Here is a 22,944-nt window from a genome sequence, read left to right on the forward strand (position 1 = left end):
TTCTCTTACATTAACTCATTTAATTTAATCCCCATGTCCCCAGAGTCAGAAAACTATTATGGCCCCCATTTGACAGATGAGGACATGAGACCTCAAAAGATGAAGTGATTTGCCTAAATGGACACAGCCTATAAAAACAGAGGTGGAATGTGAACCCAGAGACTTCCTTAACCACCACACTTCAAGGTAGAACCAAGAAAGGGGGCAAATTCTCTACATAAAGCCCAGAAAGGGGACCTCCCAACAGCCAGAATATGAACACTTATCAGGAAGACGCTTTTGGTTGTCGTAAGAGAAAAGGCCCAACTGCACCGGCTTGCACAATTATTTAACATATCGAAGGAACGGAGATGGGGTAGAATGGAGGTTGGCTGACGGAGGGGCTCATTCTGAGCCACCGGACACCCCAGTTCTCGCCACCTGTCCCCTCCGCTCGCCGTGGTGGCCTCTTCCTCAGGCCGGCCATCCTCAAACTCGCCGATGGTTGCAGGCCCACAGACATCGTCTCCTCAGCCCGTAACTTGCCTGTTGAACTATGGTAAATGGGTGGAAAGAGGAAGTAGCTTTTTAAGATCAGACTCCTTTAAAAAAGCACCTTTGCCCATAGGAAGAGTGAGTATCAGACTCCTCCTAGAGCATATTGGAGTCATCTTCTCCATGATTCCAAACCTTCCTTTTTATTTCCTGAGCCTGGCCTGGACCTTGGCATTCTCGCGGGCAGCGAGATCTGCTACTTGGGCTCCGCTGTCTCTTTTCATTGGGCAGAAACACCTCGCGCCAGAGGCCTCCAGTCGAATTCGTCTCCCGCTTCGTCACGGGGAAGGGGAATGGAGGGGGCATCAGGACGTGCTGGGTCTGCGGCTCTCAGCCAGGGTGCTGAAGCAGCCGGGAGGGGTGCATTTTCGGTGGTCAGGAGGATTCAGGGAGGGCCATGACCATTAGCGCGTCGAGCCGGAAAGGCCAGGGGTGGTGAACTCCCTGCAGTGTGTGAGACAAGCCCATGCTTGTGAGCTACGTGATTTCTGAACATCTCATTGAACGTTCCCCCGCTGGGGGGGGGGGGGGGCCAACCTGCTCAAAATCATCTGAGCTAAAACCTACTTCTCTTTTATCTATGCACCCAAAGCATTTTAAAAATACCTCGTATTTTCCAGGAGAGCAACGACCACGTACGTCAAAGGAACACCGTGCTCGGTTTTGTTCAGAACTTTTCCAGGAGTCGTTCGCTGCCTTAGAAAAATCACATGAGCAATGCCAACGCCATTCATGGAATTCGAGTCTCCACTACAACAAGCCTGTGTGGGCCTGCACGGGGAGCTGCCAGCCCAGAAGGATTCTGGGGAGGGACCCTAGCACCTGGAACGTCGTTATGCATTTCTTCTAGCGTGGTCCTGCCCAGCACTTGCATGTTGACATACGTCCTATTGTATTCTCAATTATTTTCCTCTTATTTTTTTTAAGTGCTTGTTAATGTATTTTGGGAGGGAGGGAGAGAAGCAGGAAGAGAGGGAAAGAGAGAATCCCAAGCGGGCTCTGAGCTGTTAGCGCACTGCCGGTCTCGGGGCCCAATCTCACGAGCCGTGAGATCACGACCTGAGCTGAAATCAAGAGTCAGACGCTTCACCAACAGAGCCACCCAGGTGGCCCGATTATTCTCCTTTTCTTTCTTGATTTTTTAAAATGTATTTATTTACTTTGAGAGAGTGCCAGAGTGAATGGGGGAGGGGTAGAGGGAGAGAGGGAGAGAGAGAGAGAGAGAGAGAGAGAGAGAGAGTGAATCCCAAGCAGGCTGCATGCTGTCAGCCCAGAGCCCAACACTGGGCTCGATCCCACAAACTGTGAAATCATGACCTGAGCCAAAATCGAGAGTCGGACGCTCAACTGACTGAACCACCCAGGCACCCCCAGCTCCAATTATTTTCCTTTTAAATTCTACTTGGCAACTTAGATCAGGCAGTTGGCTTATCAACAAGAGAAACTGATTTCTCCCGGTTCTGGAGACTAGAAATCCAAGATTCGGGAGGCAGCATGATCAGGTTCTGATGAGGGTGGATGGTCATTTTTTCTTTGTACCCTTATAATGCAGAGGGACAGTGAACTCTCGGGGGTCTTTTCGAGGGGCACTAATCCCATCCCAGAGAGCTCCACCCTCACGGCCAATTACCTCCCCAAGGCCCCACCTCCTAACACCATCACATTTGGGGTTAGGACTTCAACCTATGAATTTGGGGGGGACACATTTAAGGCATAACACTTTGTAATATGGTTAGTGAATTTTTGGAAGTTATACGTATAGATAGACTGTATTCTCTATAGATTTCATTTCCGTGTAGTACAGAGGAAGCCGTAAAAACATTTGCCGTAAAAAGAGGGTTGTTGGATCTAACAGAATGAGAGCCGCTATTCAGAGCGGTCAAGATGCACCTGTGGCACCAAGCATGGGACTCTCCTCCTTGACACCCGGGCCTCCACAGAGGAGGGTGGAACCTGGACAAAGCGAGGTTCCTTTGGGAAGAAAGAAGTGGGGCTGGGCCGCGGAGCAGGAAGAACGCTGTCCCACTGACCAAACCTACTTGTCCTGCCCTCTACTCCAGCGTCACCCAGCAACCCCCTGATGACCGATGTGGCCTCCTGGCTGCTTGGATACTGGGAAGAATTGGCAGGGGGTGGCTCCCCATGCTGGTGACTAGGGTCCCCGAAAAGGAGCACCCTTGGTCAGGACAGATACACTGACAATCTGACTGATGCATCATTTCCTAGGAGTTTGGTTACATCAGTCCAGGGCTGCCAAACTGATGGGTTCTGGGTGTGGTGACAAAGTGGCATTCTGGGATTGGCAATGCTGGCGGGGGGGCGGGGGGAGGGCGGTGTGGGGCAGGGGGAATAAGCCCGCTGCTGGGCACTGTCACCTTGAACGCCTTTCTGGGTGGCTTCCTAGCTTGTGCTGGCTGTGCAACCTGTAAGCTAATGAAACGTCACACGGGGCCTAGCGCGGAAGAGCCAAGTAAAGGGAGCCACCCTGTTTGGGGGCTGGGATTGGGGGCCACGGAGACAGCTACCTACCTTTCCACGAGTCCCTCCCCGTGGTGGGGCTTCCACTGGGTACCTGTGTGTCCCTCACAGCTTTAGACTTCTCTCCCAACATCAGGGTGCAGTCTCTGAGCCCAGTCCTTCCCTGGGGGTAGGAGAGGGAGCCAACCTCACACAAGCTCCCACTCAGAGGTGCCATCAGGGAAGTCCCGCTGTACTCACTGAGGAGACAGGAAGGCCGAGGGGTTTGTGTCCTGCTGTGGGCAGGACTTCCTGCTCAGGTTCCTTCCAAATAAATCATTCTGCTTTTGCACCTTAAAAAGTGAAGCAGAAGGGCACCTGGGCGGCCCAGTTGGTTAAGCATCTTACTTCGGCTCAAGTCATGATCTCACCACTTGTGGGTTTCAGCCCCGTGTTGGGCTCTGTGCTGACGGCTCGGAGCCTGGAGCCTGGAGCCTGCTTCGGATTCTGTGTCTCCCTCTCCCTCTCTCTCTCAAAAATTCATTGATTAATTAATTTTTAAACAAGTGAAACAGAGCAAGCTCCTCAGGCGAAACCACAGTTAAGCGGGCGGTGGGAGAGCATTTAAAACAAGCACCAACACATGAAAACCAATCAAAATATTAAAAGCATCTGGGGTATCTGGGCGGCTCACTCGGTTAAGCACCCGACTCAATTTCAGCTCAGGTCATGATCTCATGATTTGTGGGTTCCAGCCCTGCATCAGGCTCTGTGCTGACAGCTTGGAGCCTGCTTGAGATTCTCTCTCTCTCTCTCTCTCTCTCTCTCTCTCTCTCTCTCTCTCTCTCTCTCTCTCTCTCCCTGACCCTCCTCTGCTCACTCACACACTCTCTCTCTCAAAAATAAGTAAACTTAAAGAAATATTAAAAGCATTAAAAATTTCATGAACCCAAGTCATAGGTCGGTAAGGCCATCAGCTTTCCACCTTTATGAGAAAAGACAGTGGGGGAGGGGTCCTTTCTTTCCATTTCTAAAGGGTGCAGGGTTCAGCATCATGCATGGAGAACTCCAGAAAACCAGGACTCTTTGTTTTTTAATTTTTTTTTAATGTTTACTTATTTTTGAGAGAGAGAGACAAAGTGGAGTTGGGGAGGTACAGAGAGAGAGGGAGACACAGAATCCGAAGCAGGCTCCGGGCTCCGAGCTGTCAGCACAGAGCCCGACGTGGGGCTGGAACTCACAAACCGTGAGATCATGACCTGAGCTGAGATCTGACGCCCAACTGACTGAGCCACCCAGGTGCCCCTGGAAAACCAGGACCCTTAAGCTCGAAGATGGTTTATGTTCCCCACAGACCTGAGGGCCTAGGACCACTCCAGCTATACAAGGTGCCTGGGGGCCACAGGCCCAGGGGTGCTGGCAGTCCTGAGAGTGGAGATATGGTTCTAGCTCCCCGGGGCTGCAGCAGCCACCACCGTGAGGCCAGAAAGCGTGGCTGAGGGGTGCTTGCGATTACCAGGACAGCGCCTTCCCTCAGCCTGATGTGCGGCCCAGCATGGCGACCATGGGACTTGCTCTTGACCGTCCATTTGACACATACTGATTACTGAGTGTCTATTCCATGTCAAGCACTGTTCCGAGCGCTCAGGATCGGTGCGGCTGAGGTCAAAATGGAGTGGGGTGGGCCTCAGCAGCTACCGCTTATAGAGGACACCTTTTGTTTCTTTGTGCTTTTTTATATATCAAAGGGGTTTGTGTTGCCTTTAAAGTCAGGGAAAAGGCTATTAAAGTAAGTTATTAGAGATCATTTTTGAATAAATGTCCACAAGGAAAATAAACGTGCATAGGAAATACCAGGTAATTCCAGATCCGCAATAACAGTGGACTTTGGACTCCCGGGAGGCCTTAGGGGGTGTGGTCAGAAAGCCAACACCAGAGGATTCTCGAGGGCTTGATTCTGAGCTGCTGTTGTTGGAGAAATCCTGTCCTTGAGAGTGTCCTTCCTGGGGGAGGGGGGCGGCTATGTCTGCGGTCCCAAACAATGGAATGTTAAAGGTGCCAAAGATGGACCAGGCCAAAGGTGCAGAAGGGACCCCTGAGGAAGGCGAGCACTGTGTCCATCTGACCACCATCTTATCATGGCCTATAGCACCCAGGCTGTTACCACCTAGGAGGCACTCAACGCGTTACTGAACACATAGCTGTTGGGCAAAGCTTCGTGGATATGGTGACCTGGTAACTGGAGCTTTGAGAGAAGCCTCTGCTCATTGCATCTCTTCAGCTTGCCTTTGTTTCTCCCTCGGTAACGGCAGGAACCAGTAGGTGCTCTCTGACCACTGCTAACTTTGCTCTCGTCACATTCACCATGTGACCTTGCGTTTTCAGCCTTCCCACGGTGGTCCTTGGTTTAACTTTGTCCTCATGTCGCTTAAACCTGCTCTTTCCTCATCAACTTCTGCTTTAAAAGGCCATGGCCTCTTCTGTCCTCACAAAGATGCAAACACAGTTTTCTAAAATTCTCTTCTGGTTCCCGCAGTACATTGTTTTCAGAAATACTTTGCCCTTCCTCGAGATTTCAGGATAATGGTGCGTTTCCTTTATATGAAGTATTCTAGAACTTACCCTGCAACGAAGAGTGATCTGTCCGGGTCTACTGATTGCCAAAAGATGCAGTGTGGCTTCCTCTTGGCACCCCTCACTGCCCATCTGGATGTTGGTGGAATCCATTCCTCGGGTCTTCAACTGAAAGAGAGTATAATGTGCACAGCTAGGTGCAATTTCTAATATCCAGAAAGTAGTTACTCCTTTAGTCCCGCTTCGTAAGGTTGAGTCAGAATGTTCTCCTGCATCTAGTATCTGGTTTGTCGACATTCTGAATACATGAAATGTGTGCGCGCGCACACACACACACACACACACACATATACAACCATAGTCCCCAGGATGTACTGTTACCAGAACTCCTCCTGTATCTGTCATCCCCAAAGGTACCCCATGTGCTGGACTACACTCTCCCAGGGCACAACTGCCATAAACTATGCCCACCCACCCGCTGCCATCACGTATACATGTACACAACTTTCCACTTACTGTTTTCTGGGAATATATTTATTAAACTGGGACTTGCAGTGTCTAAATAAATGCAGAAAGCGAGAGCTTACTGTTAGTAAGCTTGGGAAGAAAAGAATGAAGTTCTGTCTTGAAGCAAAGAACCTGAGTAATTGAAGAATGGATTCTTGACGTTTTGGGCAAGCCAGACCTTAGGCCTCTAGGCCAAAGGACAAAAATCTAGAGAGAAATAAAATGTCCAGCTTCCTTCTTTGGCATTATAGGCCTACATTGCTTGACGTCATGGAGTAGGTCCTGTGCCCGACTTTGAGTCTCAAGTCGGCCGTATAAGACTTAGAATTACCCTAAATTTCCTCCAAATTCAGGCAGTGGATTTTCCAATTGTCTTAACTTATGGTGGGATTATGAACGCTTACTGTTTTGTGCATCCTGAATACGTATGTTAGTAGAAAGTTAAAAGGCTATATTAGGTATTGGTAAGCAAATTCCATTTCAAACGAGAAACTCTGAGGTATTTATTACATCTGCATTCATTCAACTAATATTTATTGTATACAGATCATGTGCCTGGCACAATGGTAGACACTGATAGTGAAAACCCAGCCCCTGCCCTCTTGAAGGTTAGAGTCTAGAAGGTGTTTCAGACTCTGAGGAATTGTAATACAATATGATCAATTCTTCACGATGACATACAAGGAGGTTCTACCCTACCCTTCACTCTGGTCCGTGAACCAGGCATCGTGGGAGAAAACCCTGCGATGAGGCGCTGGGGCTCAGTATTGAAGGGTCTTGAATGTTGTGTTAATAAGTTTGGATTTGGATGGGGAGTCACTGAGGAACGTGGTGCAAGGGAGTGAGTGGCCGGTTTGAAGCTGGGATTTAGGACGTCACTCCAGTAGCCAAGTAAGGGGTTGACTGAGACGGGAGAGGAATGGAGCAGAAAGGCCACTCCAAGAAGCTGGCCCAGTCGTTCAGTGCAGATTGCAGCGCTGAGCCCTTGAATTCAGTGTGAGAGCAGCGGAAACAGAGGGGAGGCAGACAAGTTCAAGTTCAAGAATCTGGTGATCAGCTGCATGTGGCAGTGAGGAGCGGCAGCACTGGGGATGACACAAAGGGACTAGGTCCCTGGAAGATGGGGGGTGTCAGCACCCAAGCAGGAAAGCCAGGAGCACAAGCAGGACTGGGAAGAAATGGATAGTGTGGCTCTGGACTTGAGAAGAAAGCACCCACCTCTCTACTCTTTCCTTGACACACTTATTCACTGTGTGAACTCCATTCTGAAGTTCCAACACATGAGGCGTTGAAAAGTTCTACGAAGAAAAGCCCGAATAAACCACTTGAAGAAGATATTGATGAGATAATTAACCAATGTAATCATGCTAACTCATCACTTAATTTCATATGCTCTGGGGTCAAATGCGGTTAAGCTGGTGCTTTTCATCGTGGAAATGTCCTTCACTCCAAATGAAGCAATGAACTTGCTTTGTGCTCCCAAAGGATATTTGTGATTTTCTGTCTGGAGCCAGTCGGGGCAGAAATGTAGGGACCTTTGCCCAAATCACGAACAGTGTTAAATGTCAAGGCAGAAACAAGGCTCCAGAAATCTGATCATTTCGATTTACACATTAAAAAACAGTCGCTAATTTAAAGGGGGAGGATAAGAATAAACTTGCCTCTGCTTTAGATTTATTATAATCTGGTTCTATTCTCCAGTATTTGGGTTTCTGGTAAAATTCCTCTCCAATTTGCCCATCCCTTAGGTCTGTGGGTATAATAAAAGAGAAGTCACAGACTAGTTCTGATTAATTTCCATCATGAGAATCAACTCTTGATTTTCAGGGAGAGAGTAGAGAAGGAATGACATGGGTAATTAAAATCCACAGATAGCACAAACATCCAATTTAACCAACAATTTCAAATCCTCCTCCACTGATTTTTTTTTTTTTTTTTTCCCACTAGAGGTGCCAAGTAGCAAGGCTCAGCCCAACTTCTGGGGCGAGATCTAACAAAATGTGAACGAACTCATGAGAAGGCAAGTAGGTGGGCGCAAGAAGAACAATGAGAAGTTGGGGGTTGCTGGCCTTTCTGAAATGGAAAACCGGCCACTCTTTCTCACCCTGTTGGTTTTCTTTAGAAGAATCACAATATCGGCACTGTCGGTTTCACGTGGGGGATGCCAGGCTGAATTCTTAGAAAGGCCAGCTCGCTGTTTGCCCATCGCCGAAAGCAGCTCACAGGCAGAGCACGTAAGATGGGTTTTTAGTGAGTATAGGCAGAATGAAGGGACAGAGCAGGGGCTCACCTCCCAGAGCGGAGGCCCTTGTCACTTGCCTCAAGCTTTAAATGCCACCAGTTTGAGCTTCTGCTATGACACAGACCCAACCCAGGCTGCAACTGCCAGCATTTTAGACTTCCTTAGTCCTGGCCCTTTCTGAACGCCTTCATCCGGCCTCTCACCTGCTTGCCATTCAAGGCTGCACATTCTCTAACTAAAATCAGACCTTACTTCTCACTACTCTCCAAATCACATACATCAACCTCTGCCCACATTTACACACTGGTGCTGGAGGGTGTCTGCCCTTCTCACCATCTCGTCTTTTCTCATGTCATTCCTTGAACCCCCAACCATAGGTATTTTTCAAGGTCTAGCCCTCCTGCGAAAGCTTCCCTGTTTCCCCAAGTTCAAAGTGATCAGCACTGTGTTAGTATGTCTTTTATGACACTTAACCACATTATGCTTTCATTATATCACACTAGCTTATGTGCCCTGTGACTGTAATGTTCTCAGAAATGTGGATCATGACCCACTAGTGAGTTTTGAAATCACTGTGTTGGGTCATGACCTGAATTTTTAAAGATTAAGTAGAAAAAAAAATGGAACATTTTAGAGTGCATTACACATAAACATATTTCTCACTTTGGTTTATGACCAAAAAGCTTGAAAGTCACTGCCTCACATAGTTAAGACATTTTCAGCTTCTATGGAACAGAAAGCCTTGAACCAACCAGTTTAAATAACAAAGGATTGGGGCGCCTGGGTGGCGCAGTCGGTTAAGCGTCCGACTTCAGCCAGGTCATGATCTCGCGGTCCGTGAGTTCGAGCCCCGCGTCAGGCTCTGGGCTGATGGCTCGGAGCCTGGAGCCTGCTTCCGATTCTGTGTCTCCCTCTCTCTCTGCCCCTCCCCCGTTCATGCTCTGTCTCTCTCTGTCCCAAAAATAAATAAACGTTGAAAAAAAAATTTAAATAACAAAGGATTTATTATCTTATATAATGAGATGTCTAAAAGTGGAGGCAGCTCTGGGTTGGTTTATCATCGACTTATCAACAATCGAGGACTCAGATTTTCGCCATCTCTGTCATCCTTCCAGCTACCTCCCCTCACGTCTGCAGGATGGCTGCAGGAGTTCCTTGCATCATAACAACATCCAGAGGTCAAAAAAGGGAGCTACTTATTCTTTGGATCTTTTTTTTATCAGGAAAGAAATCTTTCTCAGAACCACCTTCCCTGCATCACGCGCAGCAGGACTCCTTTAATTCCTCGTTGAAATAAACTGAAATAAAATGAATGCAGTGTCTAGCCGGGAGTGGCAAGGAAAACCAAAATTAGTTTAGATGAGGAGAAGAACACCTTCCCCGAGCACCTGTCCGGTCAGGACGAAGGGGGAGATTGACGGATCTGAGGTAGGCAAGCAAAAGTGTCTTCCAGCTCCATACAGAGTGCATTGGGGTAGGACCAGAGTCTCTTTCCCTTCACAGTCCCTGCCACGTGTACCGCTTCGCAAATCGAGACTGTCACCTCAATTTCCAGTGACAAATTAAACCAATCACTTTGCCCCAAAGTATAAATATTCATGGGATGCACAGATCAAATATCCAACCTGAGATACTGGGAGGCATTCTGCAGGCATGAGTTGCCGACATAGAACTCCCCAGGGGCTAGGATTTTTTTCGGTTTTCATTTTTCTACTGCCTTTCTAAACATGAAGGGCTAGATTAGCAACACTGTACATTGTAATACCATTTAAATAATAAAATACAGATTTGTCACAATGCAGATGGCAAGTGAAGAGCTCACAGATGGAAATGTGGCTCCTAAGAAGAGACGGTAAATGTGTGACGGTGGGTGTGGGGAGATGGCTGCATCGGGCTGGAGAGACATTACGTCATCCCAGATATGGGCTTTTTTTGGGAACCTGGCAGGATTACTGCTGAATCATTCAGCCAGGCAAATTATTGGCATGTTCGTTGGACAAAGGTCCCTGTAATTAAGCCCGTGTACCGCCACACTCTTTGGCATCTTTCTGCTGATGTTACCATTTAAGGGCAGCCTTGAAAACATGTATACGTGAAATAACCATATCTACAAGAGTCAGTGGCTTTAGAGCATGGAGCCAGCACTCTTTGGCCTCTCTTGCACGCACACGTATGTGCGTGCATACACGACACACACACATGCACGCACCCCTCATCAGAGAAACCACGGGTTCAGAAAAATTTGAACTGCAGGGACGTCTTTTGCCTCTGAGATTCCGAGAATGCTTCTCTTTGCTGCTGTTACAAACGCCAAGAGCCTCCCGTCTGCCCAGTAGGGAAGACTAGCCTTGTGAGTGTCTTGAAATTCCTTGAGAGACGGCCATGGTTGTGGAGTCACAGGGCAAAACTTGTCTCACCTGCTAGAACTTAGGAGGCTGGAGGTGAATCTGGTTGTTCTAAGGGGGAGGCAAGACACTTGCCTCTGCTACTAACTTATTACCTACGTGTGAGGCTGTGCTGGGTCTGCAGGCCTCAGGCCAGGTCCCGGCTTGGCCAGAGCTTGCTGGAAGTTCCACGCTCAGTTTCAGGGGCCTGGCTTAAGAAGGTCCTTGGCTAACCAGATGGTGTGCCGCCAGCCAGAACATGGGGTGTCCAGAGACTATGGGGAAAGGACAGAGAAAGAACACAGTAGCAATAAGTACCTTCGTTTAGGGCTTTCACAGACAAGTTTCCATTTGGTTTATTTTCTCTGCCAACCTGAGGAATGTACACGCATTTGAAAGAGGTTCTAGAGACCGTAGACCAGAGAGATGGACGTTGGTGCCCGGGAACATTCTTTTTTTTTTTTTTTTTTTTTTTTTTTTTTTCTAATTCCCCAGGAACATTCTTACGTGGGTGATTTAACAGATGGCTTGGAACCTTGGAAAAGGAAGTGGCAATTACAGAGGGCCACATGGCCTCACCCTCGTTTCCTTTCTGTCGCATGACCCATAACTGACAATAAGAGTTAAAACATATAGAGTGCTTCCTGTGTGCCTGGCTGGATGCTGTGTTTCAATGCACTTAAGCTTCTCAAAAACCATGTAGCGGATGCTATTATTATCTCACTGTCCAGATGAGGAAACTAAGCCTTAGAGAGAGAACCTTTTTTCTGTTGGTGGCTGTTCCTCATTTTCCCCCTGGCCCTCCAAAAGGCCATCTCATTCCTACTCTTCGGGACTCACTCGGATGCTCCGAGCAAGGCTTTCCCTGCCCGCTCGTCACTCAAAGTAGTCCACCCCAACTTCAGGTCCACTGTCACACTCCCCCCGTTCATTGCCTTCGGAGGACATATTAGAGACTTGTTGACTTACTGATGGGCTTTTTTCTTTTTAGTCTCTACCATTCCCTCAGATATAAGCTTGTGAGGCAGAGACCCCATCCCTCCCGATCGCCCTATGGTAATGTCGAGCAGGGTGGCTGGAATATAATACGTACTCACTAAAAATTTGAATGAGTGGATGAGTAGCATGTATGAGTGAATGAGTATGATTCGTCAAGGGGATTTGGACATGAGTTTGTCTCACGCCAGGGACCAAGTTTTCAGCCCCTGCTCACGTGTTTACTCACTCATCCCTTCAATAGCGTTCATTAAATTATCAACAGGTGCCAGGTACTGAGGTAGGTGCTGGAGAATCAAGAGAGTAAGACAAGTCTGTCCTTGAAAATCTCATGTAAGAAGGGTGATGGTGATAGTTTGGAGGGGTGAGGAAGTGGGTTTATAAAAAAGCACAAATAAAAATGTAATTTGATATGTCTTATGATAGAGTTAAGTACAAAATGACACAGCAAGAAAGAGAGGAGACCACCTAAATGCCCCTGCCAAACTTGGAAGACTTCTACAGGGCAGGTGACTTTGAACCTGAACTTGAAAGAGGACTCCGGGGGTGTCTGGATGGCTCAGAAGATTTTGGCTCGGGTCGTGATCGTACAATTCATGAGTTGGAGCCCCGTGTCGGGCTCTGCACTGACGGTGTGGAGCCTGCTTGGGATTCTCCGTCTCCCCCTCTCTCTCTGCCCCTCCTGCACTCTCTCTCAAAATAAATAAATAAACTTAAAAAAAAAAAAACAAAAAAGAAAGAAAGAGGATTTCGGACTATTGGGGAGGAAAGCGCACGTGCAGAGGCAAAAAGGAGAGAACTCATGGATCTATTTGGGGAGCGGAACGGAACTTGTCCCCAAACCTACACTGTCGAGTCATATTTTGCCCATGGTGCCCAGCTGTTGGGAGGGTCACTGACCAATTGACCCCTTGGTGAAGCCATCAAGGAGGACAAGTGCACCTGATGTGGGGGTGAGGGGTGGGAGGGCACCAGGAGGTGCATCTGAGTGGTCTCAAAGGTGCCCTCTGACTCTTAAGAGTAACACGACCCCAAGGCCTGTCTCTCAGAGGAAGGCACCAAAAGGCAGAGCCAGAAACAGCCACATTCCTGCCCCTAATACGGGGGATTTCCTAACAAAAGGGCTAACTATAACCGCTGTGTAGTTTTCAAAACCTCTTCTCAAATATGATCTCATTTGATCCTCTAACAGCCTGCTAGATCTGTTCTGAAGTTCAGTAACACCATTTATTATTTATTGGATCAACAGCTATGGAGCACCAGGGCCCAGCCTGACCGGGGCAATGCAAGTGGGAACCGCATAGCTTCTGGCTCCAAAGCGGCCACATGCAAAGAGACACGACAGCACAGAGTAAAAGGTGTGACCCCACCCAGCATGGAGGGAAGAGAGTTAGCCGAGGGCCCGCAAGAGCAGAGAATACTGAGTCAGCCAGTCCTGGGCCCAAATTCTTGCCCTGCACCCACTTGCTTGTAAGACCTTGGGCAATGAAATAAGATCATTAAAAAGAAATTAAATGAAATAATACATGTGTACCCGTTAGGTTATAGTCTAGCCACTAAAACAATGACTCTTACGTAAACAATCGCTTTAACAAGATGGAAATTGACTTCTCTTTCACATCAACATCCAGCCAGAGACTATGGCTCTGCTCCAGGAAGTCACCTGTCCCAGGCTCTTTCCACCTGGTTACTCTGCCAGTTGTAGGGGTTGACCTCATGCACCTGGTCCAATACGGCTTCTCACCACAAGTGATGCTGTGTTTCGATGCAGTTTGATACGGAACTAAAACGGGGTCGCCAAGACCTGGTCCTTTCGGTGTGGCTTCTCCCCTCTCCTCTAGATGAGGGCTGTGCTCTCCTATCCGGGTGGTAGGGGGGTTTGGGTGGCTCCAGACTTCATGGGCTGAGAGCTTTATGTCCACTGTGCCCCTTCTAGGAGCTGAATGTAAATCTTGGACCTGACTCTCAGCAACCCGCACCAATCCTATTGGCCAAGGGTGTGGGAGAAGTTGGTGAGCCAAGGCGAATTAGGGTCCCCTCACAACGGCATGGCTGAGAATGGGGGAGAGATGAGCCCACACACAAAACTCACCTTACCCCTTTACCAGGAGAAGGATGGATGGATGCAAGGTGGTGGGGAAAAAAAAATCCCTCACTCCTTCCTTCAATCAGTTATATGTACTTCTAGGGTATATAATCCATAGCAGTGGTCTTTGAACTGTACCCTAAAGGCCACAGTTTTGATTATGCCCCTAACAGGTGCATTTACTTTTTGTAAGTATACACGCGTGCGGGTGGCACCCCACTGTCCATGCTTCCTTCAATAGCATTCCCCGATAGGCACGTTTAGCATTCCCTAATAGATGACGTTTCGTAGGATCCTTTGCAGCTCGCAAAGTCATGTGACAAAATGCTAGGTAAATGCTAAATGCGGACAGTACAGTTTCCAGGAAGTGTCCTCACGGGAGGCACATGTGATTCTTCCTTTCTTTCTCCTTGCCGCCTAGAACGTGAACAGGACGGCTTGGCCATGAGCAACAGCCTTGGATAGTGAAGTGGCAGCTGCCTGTTGAGAATGTTGGAGCAACCAGGAAAGACAGCTCACCAGCCGAGCGGCCTGCCTCCGGAGTCCATTTACCTGAGGGGCAAATTAACTTGTCTCCTGCTGAAGCTCCTGTCGTTTTGGCTATGCTCTTCTTTCTTAATCTCAGCCCAAACTGATCCTACTGGACACAATTATGTACGTTATGATACATGTACCAAAGCAGATTCAAAAAAAAAAAAAAAGTTCTGCATTTTGTACCCCATTGGATAGAGTCTCACACCCCTTTGGGCTGCATCCCTGCCCCCTTACTTTTGGTCTCCTCGGTCTTTGCCCTGCGGTGCTCCGTAAGGTTAGTGACGTGCGGGAAGCTGTCTGCTTCTTCTCCCAGAATACGCTTTGCTCTTTGAGGCAGGGGTCCCGAAGCGAGTCCTCGGAACCAACCTAGCACGGTTGGGCCAGCATCCCTCCCAGGCCTTGCCTTTTGCTGCCTGCCGACTCTTCCGGGTCTGTTTCCATCATCTAGACTTTGTTTTTGCCTCGGGGAAAGAAAGCACGCCAGCCAGTCTGGTGGAATTGACAAGATGCGATGTAACCTGAACCTAAAGAAGTAGGCAACCGTGACCGTCAGGGAAAGAAAGACGTGAGCTCGCAGCCCGTGCTGTTGCTAAGGTGCACCCACTCACTGACCAACTTCTCAGAGCACGGGCTCGCGCTAACTTGCTAACGTGGCCTGGTTCTGTGGGGAAGGAGGGGGTGGGGGGAGGAGGCAGAGAGCTTTGTTTTTGGAGAGCTTCCTCCAGGCCCCAGACCTCCTCTGGCCCGGAAGGCAATGGCCAGGCGCCAGGACTGCCCCGCCACGGCAGAGACTGGCGGAATATACCCACTTTCATGACTCCAAGTCTGAGGCTCTGCGGACCCCCTTCACGGCCGTGGCTGGGAAAGCAGACACTGCCTGGTATGTGGACGATCCGGGTGAGTCCATGCTCCCTGCCACCACCCCCTGGAGGCATCGCTGTCCTGATTGTATCACGGCTTCGAAATTCCCTGACTCATGCCATCCTCAGATTTTTTTAAAAAGAGCTTATTCAAGGGGTGTAGGCTGCATGCTCCACCCGTTCCCACTCAACACAGCTATTTAATTACAGCACCCGTGTGTGTGTGTGTGTGTGTGTGTGTGTGTGTGTGTGTGAGTGAGGAGTCAGGGAAAGGAGGCGTTGGGGAGGGGCAGAGGGGCTCCTGGACCAGAAGGAGAAGCCCTTGAAGGAGGCTTGTGCTGATCCCATTATGAAAGGGAAATACTGCTGCTCAAAGAAAGGCTGGCCCTTCACCCCAGAGCTGGGCAGGTCAGAAATGAGGAAGACTTCTGGGGCCGTGCGGGTCGGCTAAGAAAAAGCCACCGATGTGGGGGAGGGATGCTTCCCCCCTCCCCCCCCACCCCCCCCACCCCGCTCCTCGGCTCCCACTGTTCTCCTACACCGCTAGGTAGCCAGGCTGCCACGTGACTTGCTAGTAACCATGGCAACGAACCCGGCTCCTCCGTGGAGCGTGTGGAGAGAAATCCCACAGAAAGATGACGGGGGTGCGGGACGTCGTGTGGTACCCAAGGGCAGGGGAAGCCAGCTCCGTCGCGGCCGGGGCAACTGTTGCCGTCGTCGTGGAGGAAATAGCAGGGGCTTGTTCTCTTCTGAGCTCGAGACGCTGGCCGTTTTCTCCTTCTGACACTTGCCTCCCTGATCTTGGAACGCGGTTTCTGGAGATGAAAGACAAAAATAGCTCTCTCTGAAGGAGAGGATGCTGATGCACGCCGTGCTTTCAGACACGGGCTTCTCGCTGTCAGGCGTCCACCTCCAGTACGCGGAGCCTTGGGCCAGGTTCCTCTCACTGTCCCTGACCACAGCGACAGCCCTGGGGAAGCCGACACGCTGCCGGCAGCCAGAAGCCCCGAGAGGCGGTCTGGGGCCTGGAGGACCGCAGGGCGGTGCGCAGAGGACAGGCCAACCCGACCGCGGGCCCTCGCCACTCCCCTGCTCACAGGCACAGCTGGAGGAAGTGGCTCACATATTCCTTGTTGCCGACAAGGACATAATGACAGTTTGGGGAAACACATATTGTTAAGTGATCCGGCCTCCCACAGCCAACGTGGGAGCGCAGGGCGGCCCCTTCTGGGGGGCGAAGACCTGCCTCCGCGGAGGCCGGCTGGCAGGTGCTGCCTCCTTAGTGGGATGCCCCTGACTCAGCCAGTTACTGCCTGTGTGACCTTGAACCAGTCACTCAGTCTCCTTGGATGCTAGTTGCTCTCTCCATCTTTAAAAGAGGCACGGTAATATTTGCGTGGCCAGGCCCACTGGGTTTGTGTCACAGTCATGCTTGAAAATTCCCTACCAGATATCATCATCCTTTTCCTTAGTTGTCGAAGTATTCATTCTTAAAGGGTTCTGAAAGTTGGAATGAGTCAGCAATTAGGTCGAAAGTGACGGTAGCGCAAAGCTACAGAAATGACCGTGATGGGGTTTGTAGATAACATTTAATGAGTGCAAAGCAAATTGCCTGTTGCATTTAAATCCTAACAACACCCCTACTGGTATGAGGGTTTCCGTTTCACAAATGAGGCCCAAATTCACATAGCTGGTGGTAGAGTCAGGATTCAAGTCCCGGGGAGTCTGATTCCCAAGCCAGGATCTTAACAGCCACAGGGGCCTGTGCTGGGGTGGGTCCACTGATGCATTCTCCACGCTCCTGGAGTTGAGTTATCAGGTGGTTTCCTGGGGGTTCACAGAACAGCATGGGGGCGGTGTGTGTATGTATGTGGGTGTGTTCACAAAGCAGCCTGGGTGTGTGTGTGCACGTGTATATTCATAGAGTAGCATGGGGTGTGTGTGTGTGTGTGTGTGCGCGCGCACGTGTTCACAGAGCAGCATGGGGTGTGTGTGTGTGTGTGTGTGTGTGTGTGTGTGTGGTATGTGTATGTGTTTATAAAGACTGGACTGCCTTCCTTCCTCATCTGGGAGTTAGTTCCCCATTTGTCCCATGCTGACATGACTATCTCTTAGGGTCCTCGCGGAAGCTTCCAGAACAGCCCAGAGTGCTGCCGTCTGCCCTAGTCTCAATGGAAGCACAATTAGTGGGCATGGGAGGCCAGACAAATGGAGTCACATGCCGCTGTCACAGAGACAGAGGAGCAGAGTGGGCAGGTTAAAAGCTAGACAGCAGGGGTTGCCTCACGTAGTGCTGGCTAGCCTAGTTACAATGGTCACTCCTGACTCTTCTCATCCTACCCGTGGCCTGGAAAGCCCACCCCTCTGACCGGCCGGGGTGCATTTGGCACCGGGGATCACCCCCCCCTCCCCCGCCACCACCCACCCTGCAGGCAGAAGCAGAGGCCAGGGTATTTATGGTCCTGGCTCCCTCCCTCCTGGGATGCTGTGGGTTGGCTGCTCCTCTTATTTTGGGGGGTGATAAGGACTCTGCCGCCGCCAGCCCTGGGGTGCTTACCCTATTCCCTGCTGACTCCTTAAACCCTGCTCACCCTTTTACAAAATTCCTTTCATTAAACTCTTCTCAGTTCCCCGGCTTGAGAACGCTAACCTGTCCCTTCTGGGAGCCTGCCTGATACAGCGGGAGGAGGGTACCTCCCACCCACAACTGTTAGGGGTATTAAATGGGCCAGTAGGCGTCAGTGAGCCAGCATGTGCTCCAAGCGAGTCAGCAGGTGAAGGGGTGTCAGTGCCCCTCCCCAGGGCATCTGCAGTCACCCTGCCCAGGGCTACAGCGTGGCTCGCAAAAGCCCGGACTGTGGCGCGGGCCTGGGTGGGGTGACTCTTCTTCCCCAAGCCTTGGCTGGTTTGCAACAGGAAACCGTGCCTACTAAAGAAATTGAAGATGGTGGGGTTTTTTTGTTTTTTTTAAATGGGAAAAGGAAACAAAACATTAAGTTCATTGAAGGCACAAATGCAGGGTCAGATAAGCAGATAACGATTACTCATTTATCCTAAAAATATTGATTGAGCACCTGCCACCTGCACAAGATTTAGCAATTAATAATATAGGCCTGGCCTCATTTTCTCATACAGCTTACACTCCAGTTGAGGAAACGCACTGTTAAGCAGAGGGCACTAAGCATTCTTTTCTCTTCTACTGGTGAGGGAAAAGGGGCTTTTGGCGGTGAGGAAAGTGCCTTTTAATTGAGTACTTACCACGTGCCAGGCACCATGCAAGGCGTTCCATTTAGATCATCTCACTTAATTGCACAACACGGGAGAGGTCGACCTATCTCCTTTTTGCAGTGAGGAAGCTGAAACCCAGAAGATGTTACATGATTTACCAAAGTCAGTGACCATTCAAAAAAAAAAACCCCACCGTTTATTAAGCACCTACTGTATGTATGCCTTGTCTTATCCCTGCTTTTCAAGAATGTGTAGATAGTAGGAGAGATAGGCACCTGAATAGATACTCCTCAAACAGTGGGTTGTGTGTGGTGATCATAGAGATATGCTCAGGGCATTATGGAAACACTCAGGAGGGATCCTCAACCCCTCATGAAATGTCAGGAAAGGCTTAGGGAGGGCAGCCTTGAGGACGTGAAGCCTCATTCGATTTTTAAAGGTAAACTGGTAACGGCCAGGTTGGGGTACAGTGGTAGGGGGAGAAGAAAGCCACGCAGGAAGAGGGAGTGCCAGAAGCAAAAACAGACAGACAGACAAACAGACAAAAACCAGGTTGCAGCAAAGGGGTTGTGGGTAGGGGCCAGGTCCCCGCAGAATTTTATTTGGTAACAAGAAATGTGGGCTGCCAGTCCCATAGCTCACCCTCTAGGTTAAGGAACTCAAACAGGGAAGTCACGTGGCTAGCTCTGGATTTAGATAGATCACTCTGGCTATCACGTGGAGGACAAACTTGAGGTGGACAAGAGAGGGAGCAGAGACTTTTTAGGAGGCCACCAGTAGTCATCAAGCCAAGAGATCATAAGACTCCAAAGGAGGTCAGAGGTCCAAGGGATGGAGAAGGCCATCGTTTGGAGAACTACTTTAAAAATCTCAGAATGTAATGACTGACTGGTGTTGAGATACCTGAGTTGGGGGAAGGGGGGAGAGAGGGAGAGAGGGAGAGACAGAGAGAGACAGAGAGAGAGGGAGACTCCCTTCTGGTCCAGAAGAAAAACAAACTTGGAAGGCTTGGTGGCTGCTGTCTTGTCTGAGACCTTTTGCGTCTCTCATTCCACTTTATTTTGATTACAGACCCCAAGGAGTGGGGCCATGATCTGAGCTGGGTGTGTCAAATTTGCTCCCGGGAGCTTGAATCTGGGCAGTGGCCTTGTTCAGGCTACCAGACGCCAGGCTGTCCAGTGATTCCCTTGATTCTAGGAACCATCTTGCAATCCTTCCAATTAGTCTCTTCCGTGCACCGGCAACTCAGGGTCAGTCCCTGTTGCTTGCAGCCAAAGAGCCCTGATGGGGAGATGAATTCAGCCCTGGACCTGGCGGATCTCAGGCCCTCGCGACACCCATGTGAGGACCAGCACCTCCAGGAAATAGAAGTCAGAGGGGAAACGTCTGGGCTGGAGTTATCGGCATGTAGATCATGGAAATCATGGCTGACACTAAGAAAGAATCAGTGCCGAGAGGGTGTGGGGGAGAGAACACCGGTGGGCGGAGGGAGACGTCACGGACAACAAGCAAAGGCTGCGAGGAGGAAGAAACAAGAACTTGAATGTTCAGAGAGAGACCAGGAGAACTAGGAGAGGCTTGATTTCATAGAAACCAAGGGAAGAAAAGTTTGAAGAATGAACAGTTGAGGATTTCACGTACAAAGGCCAGTGCCCTTTGAACTTGACAAGAAGTTTGTTGATGACCCATAGGGTAGGATCCCTAGAGGGAGAGGTGGGAGGAATAAGCCAGGCTGCCTGCGGAGAAGTGAGGAAGAGGAGGTCAATGGCTCTGGGAGTCTTATGGGAGGTTAGTTATGAGAAAGGAGAGGGTGGTGGGTGGGGGCAAGGTCACAGCAGGGTTTATGTCAGTGGCTCCAGGGCTCCTTTGAGTCAAAACCTGCTCCCCTGTGCCTGAGAGAATGGGGCTTTGGCTGGCGGAAGTGATCCCAGCAGAGCATTCTTTGCAGGGGTGGTTTTGCCTGAGGGTCTGTGCATCCCTGGGGCAGAAGAGCATTTGGAAAACTGACAAAGTCCATAGCTGGTAGGTATCTTGTGCCGACTTCCTGCCTGACTTTGTTCTGAGATGGCCAAAACAGCAACTAAAGGAAGAAAGAGAGGCAAAAAAAAGGAAACTCTCTGTTGGCTCTTTTGGATTCCATCTAAAAATCTCCCTGCCCACCGCCCCCAAATTTAGGGGGGGAGGAGAATGCTCAAACCATGTCTGAGAAATTAGTATTAGAATGACACTGACTACCCTTGTGTTAGTTGATGAGTGTGTTCCTACAAGGAAGGCCTGGCTTGGCAGGTGCACTGTGCTAATGCTTCACATAGACTTTTTCTTTAGATATTTACTGGCAAAGGACGGCAATAGAATTGAGCCGATGACAAGATATTTTTTTTTCAAAAATCATTTAAAAGAATTCTTGAAATTATAAAATTTGTATACGGTCATCGAAGAAGGTCTGGAAAATCCGCAAAGACCTAAAATAGCCAGGAGTCCCACCATAGTAATACCTTCTTGGCCTATTTTCTTCTAGTCTTTTATTTCTAGTAGCAGGTCCAATATTGATAGCTGTTATGATGGCCGAGCCACTAATGTCCGTTGCAAGGCTGATCTCAGGAGTGACTGTAGGACAGACAGCAGGACCCTATCTGTAGTGTGTGAGGGGATGAGGGAAAGATGAAAAATGCAGGGGGAAAAAAACCCATCGGCTGGTCAGATGTCTGTCATAGCCCAGGTGTGCCTTGTGGTAAGAAACCTAATGCCCTACTGCGAATTTCCATGTCGGGGTATCACTCTTATTTTAGTTGTGATGGCAGATTGGGTTATTGGTCCTTAGTCTTTGTTCCTCCCATCATGTGACACTTCCAGCACCAGAAGAGTTGACTGATAGTTCCGTGCCCCATTGTCTTTGGACTTAGCCACATGACTTGCTTTGGCTAATAGAAATTAGTGGAAGTGATGTGAGCAGGGGTTTTAAATATGCCTTCATGGCTTGGCTTAGTCTCTTGCATTTCTGCCACCTGTCACAAGATGAAGTTGCCTGGATAGCCTCTCGGAATGAGGAGACACTTGGAACAGACCTGAATACAACTGGCAGCTTGGAGCCACACTTTGCTAGTTTCATTCACCCAGGAGAGTCATAGCCCCCTGCACGCCCATAAGCAATAAGTAAATGCCTATTGTTGTAATGCACTGAGATTATGGCATTGTTTGTTACACAGCATTTTAGTAGCAGACATCTGAAGGAAGCAACTACTATAATTGCTTGGATGTGAAGCTTCAGTAATATCTGACATCTGCATTTCCTTTATCCCCATAGTTCTTTCTTGTCAAGTCCTCTTTAGCTCCTTTGAATTCTCTTCCATATCTGTTCCCTGACTCCCTTTCCACTGCCATCATCCTTTAACACTTCCTACCTGGGTTCCTGCAATGGCTTCCTTAATGAACTTATTTCTTCCCCATCCAGGAGTGCAAGACTCAACCGCCTTACAAAACCCCCTGCACCACAGGAAACCTCTGCTCAAAAGGCTGAGAAGGCTTCTCTTTATTTCAAAGTAGAAGCAGCCAGGCAACTCAGAGCTAAGTTTTAATAACCAGCCTCAACCTGGCGTTCTGATACAATTCTTTCCTCTGCTTTCCATAGCTCTCTTTTACAGCTGACCCTTGAACAATGGGGGGTCAGGTGTGCTGATCGCCCTGTGCAGTCAAAAATCCGTGTACAACTTTTGATCCCCTAAAAACATAGCTACTAATAGCCTATTGTTGGCCAGAAGGCTTCTCTGTGATAGAAACTGTCGATTAGCATCTATTTTCTATGTCACGTGTATTGTATTTTTTTTTTTTATAATTAAAAAAAAATTTTTTTTTTTTTAACGTTTATTTATTTTGGGGACAGAGAGAGACAGAGCATGAACGGGGGAGGGTCAGAGAGACGGAGACACAGAATCCGAAACAGGCTCCAGGCTCTGAGCTGTCAGCCCAGAGCCCGACGCGGGGCTCGAACTCACGGACCGCGAGATCGTGACCTGAGCCGAAGTCGGTCGCCCAACCGACTGAGCCACCCAGGCGCCCCTGTCACGTGTATTGTAAACCATATTCTTACAATAAAGTAACCTTGAGAAAGGAAAATGTTATTAAGAAAATCATAAGGAAGAGAAAGTACATTTACAGTACTGCCCTGTATTTATTGAAAAAAATCCTCATGCAAGGGGACCTGTGTAGTTCAAACCCCTGTTATGCCAGGTCAACTGTGATTTAGCCTCCTCATCCATTATTTAATGCAAAATAACAATAATAATGCTTACCCAACAGTTGTTGAATTGCTTACTATGATATCACTTAAGTGTTTTTCCTGTTGTACAGGTTAAGAGTAGATTCAACCAAGAGTAATCAAGGTCCCCCCAAATAGTGGCTTACCTAAGATAGTTGTTTCTCTCTCCTGTGAAAGTACAGAAGTAGGTGGCCAACGACGGGTCTAGTGGCTCTGTTCATGATCTCTTCAGGGACACAGGCTCCATCCAGCTCACAGCTCCATTATCCTTAAGAGTATTGGCCTCA

The 22,944-nt window shown here is 49.1% G+C and overlaps 2 long non-coding RNA genes across 5 annotated transcripts in view; one reads left to right on the forward strand and one right to left on the reverse strand.

Moving 5' to 3' along the window:
* On the reverse strand, nt 1-22,938 carry LOC121042787 (uncharacterized). Of its 4 annotated transcripts, XR_005796441.1 has the most exons (7): nt 22,804-22,938; nt 18,433-18,530; nt 15,767-15,989; nt 14,549-14,838; nt 10,815-10,973; nt 5,614-5,733; nt 1-533 (listed from the first exon to the last, which is right to left on the reverse strand). It is a non-coding gene; the product is annotated as an uncharacterized LOC121042787 (long non-coding RNA). The 4 variants fall into 4 exon arrangements; XR_005796442.1 differs by lacking the exon at nt 22,804-22,938 and having other exon boundaries at nt 10,819-10,973; nt 18,433-22,196; XR_005796440.1 differs by lacking the exon at nt 22,804-22,938 and having other exon boundaries at nt 18,433-22,196.
* LOC121042788 (uncharacterized) overlaps nt 14,838-22,944 on the forward strand; it is a 21,340-nt gene continuing 13,233 nt past the window's right edge. Inside the window, exon 1 of the long non-coding RNA XR_005796445.1 lies at nt 14,838-15,211. This is a non-coding gene — a long non-coding RNA (uncharacterized LOC121042788). The remainder of the gene's footprint in view (nt 15,212-22,944) is intronic.

This window comes from Herpailurus yagouaroundi, unplaced genomic scaffold (assembly GCF_014898765.1).
Source record: "Herpailurus yagouaroundi ecotype Mexico unplaced genomic scaffold, PumYag 186, whole genome shotgun sequence".
NCBI classification, from domain to species: Eukaryota; Metazoa; Chordata; class Mammalia; order Carnivora; family Felidae; genus Herpailurus; species Herpailurus yagouaroundi.